This window comes from Monodelphis domestica, chromosome 1 (genome assembly GCF_027887165.1).
Source record: "Monodelphis domestica isolate mMonDom1 chromosome 1, mMonDom1.pri, whole genome shotgun sequence".
Classification (NCBI taxonomy): domain Eukaryota; kingdom Metazoa; phylum Chordata; class Mammalia; order Didelphimorphia; family Didelphidae; genus Monodelphis; species Monodelphis domestica.
In genome coordinates this window covers 75,626,558-75,634,942 of record NC_077227.1, presented here as the reverse complement: position 1 = coordinate 75,634,942, position 8,385 = coordinate 75,626,558, and positions in this window count along the sequence as shown.

Genomic DNA, 8,385 nt, shown 5'->3' with positions numbered 1-8,385 from the left:
AACCATTTCCCTATTAGTCACTTTGCAAAAGGTATACACATTAAAAAAAAAACACAAGAAAAATGAAGTGAAAAAGGATGCTTTCATTTACATTCAACAAAAAATCATCTAAAGACATTTCACTGGGTTTACAAATTAGGTAATAGTCTAGCAGTAGACCTGATCTTGATTGAAAGGTTGAAGTGGCTAGATGGTTGTAATGGTTAAACTGGGATTGGAATGTGGAAGACCTGAATTCAAATCCTACCTTAGGCATTTACTAGTTGTGTAACTCTAAGCAAGTCACTTATCATCTATCCCAGTTTGGGGTATAGAATTAAACTTAGGACTAGAGTCAGAGTTAACCCAAACTCTGCTCCTAAAAAGAACAGATTCAAGTCTCTCCAAGCCACGGCTCAGTGTGAGATCAGGAAAATGCAAGACCGATGGTGGGAAAAAAAGGCAGAAGAAATCCAGCACTTTGCTGATATGAAAAACTACAAACAATTATTCAGTGCCCTCAAGACTGTCTATGGGCCATTAAAACCCACCACCACTCCCTTGCTATCCTCTGATGGTGACACTCTCATAAAAGATTAAAAAAGGCATCAGCAACAGGTGGAAAGAACACTTCAGTCAGCTTCTCAACCGACCCTCTTCAGTAGACCAAACTGCCCTTGACCAGATCCCCAAAACCGCTCCATTGAACAACTTGACGTCCCTCCTTCAATAGAGGAAGTCCAAAAAGCCATTAAACAAATGAGTGCAGGCAAGGCACCCGGTAAAGACGGGATCCCAACCGAGGTGTACAAGGCCTTAAATGGAAAGGTGCTCCAGGCATTTCACATAGTACTGACCAGCATATGGGAAGAGGAAGACATGCCCCCAGAACTCAGAGATGTCTCCATCATAGCCCTATACAAGAACAAAGGCTCACGAGCAGCCTGTGACAACTACAGAGGCATCTCACTACTTTCTACTGCTGGAAAGATCCTTGCCCGTGTTATACTCAATAGACTCCTGTCATCTGTTTCAGAGAAGAACCTGCCTGAATCACAATGTGGCTTCCGACCAAATCGCAGCACCATCGACATGGTCTTCATGGTGAGGCAAATGCAGGAAAAATGCCTTGAGCAGAACCTGAGTCTCTACATTGTCTTCATAGACCTGACAAAGCTGTTCGACACAGTGAACAGGGACGCATTGTGGGTGATCCTCAGCAAGCTCGGTTGCCCAGCAAAATTTGTCCAACTGATCCAGCTCTTTCATGTCAACATGACAGGGGGAGTCCTATCTGGTGGAGAGATTCCGACCGCCTCAACATCTCCAATGGCGTGAAACAAGGCTGTGTCCTCGCTCCAGTACTATTCAACCTATTTTTCACCCAAGTATTACGACATGCTGTGATGGATCTAGACCTGGGCGTCTACATCAAATACCAACTGGATGGCTCACTATTTGACCTTCACCGCCTGACTGCAAAAACAAAGACCACAGAGAGACTCATCCTGGAAGCTCTCTTTGCAGATGACTGTGCTCTCATGGCCCACCAAGAAAATCATCTCCAAACCATTGTGGACAGGTTCTCCACCACAACAAAACTGTTTGGCCTGACTATCAGCCTCAGCAAAACAGAGGTGCTGTTCCAACCTGCATCAGGGAGGCCAACTAACCAGCCGTACATTACAATCGACGGCACGCAGCTTTCTAACGTCAACACTTTCAAGTACCTGGGCAGCACCAACGCCAACGACGGGTCCCTAGACCATGAGATCAATGCCAGGATCCAAAAGGCCAGCCAGACACTTGGGCAGCTGCGCTGCAAAGTCCTCCCACACAGCGGTGTAAGCACTGCGACGAAGCTCAAAGTGTACAACGCAGTGGTCCTCAGCTTGCTCCTGTACGGTTGTGAGACATGGACACTGTACCGGAGCACATGAAACAGCTGGAGCAATTCCACCAACGCTCCCTCCGGTCAATCATGAGGATCCGATGGCAGGACCGAATCACCAATCAGGAAGTCCTCGACAGAGCCAACTCCACCAGCATCGAAGTCCTGGTCCTCAGAACCCAGCTACGATGGTCTGGACACGTCATCCGCATGGACCCACAGCGAACACCAAGACAGGTATTCTATGGTGAACTGTCAGCTGGACTCAGGAAACAAGGCTGACCAAAGAAAAGATTCAAGGATCAGCTAAAGTCCAACTTGAAGTGGGCTGGCACGACACCAAAGCAACTAGAACTCGCTGCCTCTGACAGAAGCAGCTGGCGAACCCACATTCACCATGCCACCACCACCTTTGAAGATGAGCGACGTCGACGTCTTGCCGCTGTGCGTGAATGCCGACACCAGGCCACAACCGCACCTCCCGTAACAACTGGCGTCCCAGGCCCCATGTGCCACAAACTGTGTGCCTCAGCCTTTGGACTCCAAAGCCACATGAGGGTACATCAATAGATGATAATGCACAAAGACAATCGTCATTCTCGGCTTCTGAGAGACTACTACTATCACCTTAGCTCAGGCTTCACAACCTGTTGCCTGGGTTATTGCAGCCTCCTAAATGATCTCTGCCTCAAGATTCTTCCTACTCTAGTCTATTCTCTTCTTGTGTGTATGAGGCAAAAATAGTTCTTCCCTTCTGGTCTTATCTCTTCCCTTTTAAACATAGCTCCTTGAATATGTGATTTGTCACTTGTTTATATGGGTATATGATTACTCTATTAAAAATGAATATTGTGGAAATAGGTATCGAGTGATAACACATGTATAACCCAGTGGAATTGCTTGTCGGCTCCAGGAGTGGGAAGGGAGAGAACGTGAATCATGTAACCATGGAAAAATATTTAAAAATAAATTAAATTTAAAAAAAAACAGTTCCCTGGACTTCTAACAGAGAGGACCATCACTTGCTTTAGAGTTAAGCTGCAGTTCAGCCAAGTTCAACCATATTCTACAAAATGCCCTTTGAAACCTGAATTGCACAAATGGGAATTATATTTGCTATATATATTGCTATGAAGATAACTCGCCTGTAAATAAGTCACCCTGTTTAGGATCTCACATGTTATAAGGCAATAGTTTTTTAAATTAATCATACTGTTGTTGTTTACTTATTTCCATCGCGTCCAACTCTTTGTCACCCCATTTGGGGTTTTCTTGGCAAAGTTACTGGAGTGATTTGTCATCTCCTCCAATTTATTTTATAGATGAGGAAACTGAGGCAAACAAGATTAAGTGACTTGCCCAAAGTCACCCAGTAAGTAAGAATCTAAGGCCATGTTTGAATCCAGGTCTTCCTGATTCTAGGTCTAGTGCTCCATCCACTGTGCCACCATATTGATTAAAAAAAAAAAAGTAAGCCCCTCAGTCAATTGACCAGATGAAATAAACACGACTAATAAATAAAAACATTTAGAGGCTTAGTGTTTTTGGAAAGCCTGAGGACACAAACCATAGAAGAAGTGGTTTTAATTTACCTTTTTAATTCAACAGAAACTTCTGGGGAAAGAATAATTGAGTGGAAAAGGGGTTGGGACAAGCATTTTATACTTCGTACCATAACAAGTCCAGATGGATAAAAGATATGAATATAAAAAGCCAAAATACAAGGTTAAAACTGCTACAGCTATGAAAACTGAAATAACTGGGAAGAAGCTTTGGGTAGAGCCTATTTATTGCAAAAGACAAAACAGGCCCTCTGAAATCACAACCATTCTTTAGATAGTGCTATTTAATGGTTTTCTGAGAATGTCCTTTGTGAGGGGTTCAGGGCATACTGGTTGGAATGCTTCTGCTCTGTCAAAACCAAATGTAGCAATAGTGGGGGAAAAAGAATATTTGAAGATAGTTAAAAATAAGTGTTTGAATTGTGCTAACCTGTTTCAAAACACAAATGGCTCCTAAACCAAAAAGATCCCAAGTTGATAAAATCATTACTAATAATTAACCTATTCAAGTAATCTAGAACTTCAAAGTTATCTATGAACATTGAACTCTGGATAGCTTATTAAAGTGATGGTTTTGGGGGAGGGGAGCTATTTAAGAATGGTCATTAAACTGGCTTAGTATTAAAGACGGAAATGAGACAGCAAAATTTTTTATTGTGTCATTCTGCTGTCATTGAGAAAGAATGTTGTGTCATAAAACTGACATAAAACTGGGAGAGAATTTTGGATATTAATTACAGCCTGATATTTAAAACTGTCTGTCTGCCATGTGTTTCTTTTTTTTAATTCCTTCTTTCCATCTTAAAATCAATTCTATGTATTGATACTGAAGCAAAAGAGCAGTATGGTCTAGGCAATGGTAGTTAAGTGACTTGTCCAGAGTCACCCAGCTAGTAAGTGCCCAAAGCCATATTTGAACCCAGGACCCCTGTCTCTGGACCTGAATCTCTGTCCACTGAGCCACCTACCTGCTCCTGCCATATTTTTTTTAAATGAATTTTACAACATTTACATTTCCCAGTATCACTCTCTTCTCCCTCTCTGAAAACCATCCTAAATATCAAAACAAAAAGAAGAAACAGTTCAGAAGAACATGTGAAAAAACAAAAGTCTGGCATTATCTGTAAGTGCTCCATTCCCATAGTCCTTTACTTCTGCACAGAAAGATGGAAGGAAACATTTTTTCCTCCTTTGGGTCAAGCTGGGTTATAATTTTGTAGCATACAATTTCAGTTGATTTATTGTTCTTCTTGCTACATATATTATTTTAGTAATAGTGTAAGTTCTTTCCCCAGATCTGCTTACTTCCTTTTGCATCCATTTACAGAATCCGTCCAATGTACCTCTATAATTCTTCATAGTAAATATGTCTTTCAGTGTCATATTATTCCATTCTGATTAGTCATTCCCCAGTCAGGCCATCTACTTTGCTTCCAGTTTTTGTTTTGTTTTGTTTTGTTTTTGCTATTAAAAATACTATAATAAATAATTGGGGGGGGGGGATAGAACGGATTTCTCTGTATGATTCTGTAGGAGAATCAAATGTTAGAACTGTCCAGTCCAAACTGTTCATTTTATACATGATGTTGTTAAAGAGCTTGAGATTCTGGAAAGGAAGGCCACCTGGTTCAGGGAGAAATTCTGATTCTCTGGGGAAATTGGTTTATTCCTGGACGGACACTGACAAATTCTGACCCTTCCACACCAAAGGAAAAATAGGGCAGAAACCTGGCAAGAAGACTGAGAGACCCTGCTCAGTGGAGGGGGCATGATGGGAAAAATTCTGATGAGGCGGAGCTGGAAGATGGGAAAATAGAAGCCACAAAGAGCCATCACTGTGGACATGAGACAAACTGCAGTAAGTGTTAGATTTAAAATGGTTGAGGTCTTAAACTGTAGTGAGTTAAAATGGTGGAAGATATAAATTGTGATAGATATAAGAGAGGGTGAGTAAATTTGACTGCAGAAATATGTTTCACTACAATGTCTTGGTTTTTAAATCAAATATAAGGTGGTCGCCAGGGAAATATTCCCAATTATTCAAATACCCAAGTCAACTGGGTTTTATAGAGATTTTAATTAATACAAATGTGGAATTAAAGAAAAGCGAGAAAGAGAGAAAAAGGAAATAAGTATGAAGGGCCTTAAGCCAACATGACCTAGACCTGAGTCTTAAGAGAGAGAGATCAGTCAGTCAGTCTTTTAACCTTCACCACAAGGTCTGTCTAAGCAAGGATTCTAGTGACACCAGGCCAGCTCCATCTTAGCTGACTTCACCAGAGAGAGTTCCAGCCAGAGTCCTCCTTAAAGAGCCTTCCAGCCAGAGACTGTTCCAAAGGGCCTCTCTCCAGAGCCTCCAGAGGGACAGAGTCCCCTCAGAGGAGCTCCAGCGAGACCTCCTTAGAGATTGTCCTCCAAGAGCTTCCCTTCTCCAGAGCCTCTCTCAAGAGATTCTTCCCAAGCGATCCTCATCAGAGATCCTCCAAAAGGATCTTTCTCCTCAAGAGATTCTGCTTCTTATATAGGAGGTTTTTCTCCTATGTCACCTCCCCTAAGTCCTTACATCTGCCAATCACTGTAGACGTTTTCCAAAGGACTGACCATCTGAATTCTTGCTAAGTCGACAAATCTCCTCAGTAAGTCTGAACCAGTGAAAACACAGCTGAGTCAACTAATCTCATTAAGAGAAAACTTGCCTGCCCCTTTTAGGTACCTAGCATCCCATTGTATCAATTCTAAAAAACAGGCATGGCTCAAAGAACTCCTTGCCTTATTATAAGCATGGGTCCAAGTACTTTCTTTGTTTAGCAAGGAGTTTTCTCCCCTAAGCAGTCTTAAGTACGGGTGGAGTAGAGGTCCTCCCATAGCAAGGATTTTTCTCCCCTAAAGCAGTCTTAAGTACAGGTGGAGTGGAGGTCCTCCCATAGCAAGGAGTTTTCTCATCAAAATGGGGAATGTTCCCAGTCCAATGGGGAAATTTTTAACATTCACAAGTCTGAGAAATTTCAAGGTTTACATAAGGGGCTGCCAGGTTTCGTTGTAAGGCTAGTCTGAGTGAACCCTATTTTTTGCTGGACTTCTAGTCTCTATACTTGATATATGGAGTATCCCCAAAGAATGCATTTTAAAGCTTTCAGCTATTAAATAATGCTTACTATTTGATAGTAGCAGCAACTATTATTAAATATTATTTTTTAAATATTAAATATTAATTAATTAAATAAAAAAGATTGCAACTATTAAAGCTTAACATGCACTTGTTAGTGTGTTTGTACACATACCTGTACTTGTATCCATTAGAATGGAAACTCCTTTAGAGTAGAAATTGTTTCATTCTTTTCTTTGTATCTCCAGCAATCAATCAATAAACATTTATTAAATGGCTATTCATTCTTTTCTTTGTATCTCCAGCAATCAATCAATAAACATTTATTAAATGGCTACTATGACAGCCTTTGTGCTAAGTGTTGGGGATACAAAAAGAGAAAAAGACAGCTACTTGCCTTGGGCTGACAGCCTATTGGGGGAGAATACAAGCAAACAAATACATACAAATCCAGCTATGTATAAGATAAATGGGAACTAATTGACACAGGGAAGGCTCTAGAATCAGACAGGGTTAGGGAAGCAGCTAGGTGGCTCAGTGGATAGAGTACCAGTTCTGGAGATCAGAGATCTTAGGTTCAAAATCGCCAAAGTGATTTTCCTAAAGTGTGGGTCTAAAAATTTCCAAGCTTTGTGACCTTGAGCAAGTCACTTAACCCAATTACACTTACTTCACTTCTACATTGGAACCAATAGGTAGTATTGAGTCTAAGAGAGAAGGTAAGGGTTTGTTGTTTTTTTTTTAAGGGGGGGAGGTAGGGAAGGCTTCCTGTAAAAGACGGGGTTTTAGATGGGAAGTAGAAGAAGCCAGAAAGGTTAATAGGCAGAATGAAGGCGGAAGAGCATTCCAGGCACAGGGGACAGCCAGAAAAAATTCCTAGATTCAAAAGATAGGACTGTTTTATTTTTGGAATAGCCAGGAGGCCAGTGTCATTGGATCCAAGATTACATGAAAGGGAGTAAGACTGGAAAGGTAGGAAACCTGGTTATGGAGGACAAACAGGATTTTGTGTTCGAACCTGGAGGAAACAGGTAGCTGTTAGAATTTATTGAGTAGTCAAGTGACATATTTGGACACTCATTTCAGGAAAATCACTTTGGTGATTGTTTTCTGAAATTACCCCCTTGTCATTTTTTAAAACCCTTATCTTCCAACTTACAACCAATAATTCTGTGTATTGGTTCTGAGGCAGAAGAGCGATAAGGGCTAGGCAATGGGGGTTAAGTGACTTGCCCAGGGTCACACAGGTGGAAAGAGTCTGAGACCAGATTTGAACCTAGGATTCCCATCTCTGGGCCTGGATCTCTATCCATTGGGCTACCCAGCTGCCCCTTCATCATTTCTTTCAGGACAGGAGTATTCCATCACAATGATATGCTATAACTTATTTGGCCGACCCCTAATTTTGAACATGCCATGGGTTCACCATGGTATTGCTGAGTCAAAGGAGATGTCTTGGGGGCATAGTTCCAAACTTTTTCAGAATGACTGGGCCAGTTCAATAGTCCACCAATAGTTCATTCCTCTTCAGAGGTTTAGAAATAAACCACTATCTAATCTAGAGATCGAATATCTCTATGAATTTCCTAGGAGTTCAACTTTCTATATTTTCCTGATTAAAAAAAAAGTCCCAGAGCTTCAGAGCATCTTTCAGCTTTTGGCACCAGTATTTAGTTCAATTACATACTAGAATTCCCTGACATGGTTGCTCTTTCACTTCTGGAAACTTTAACTCTTCTTTCTCCAATCCTTTGCAAGTGTCTGGGGCAGTAGAGCACCTGCTCCAGAGGGGACTTGGCCATCCCAGAACTCAAGCCACCATGAATCTAAGGTACAATGGGGACCTT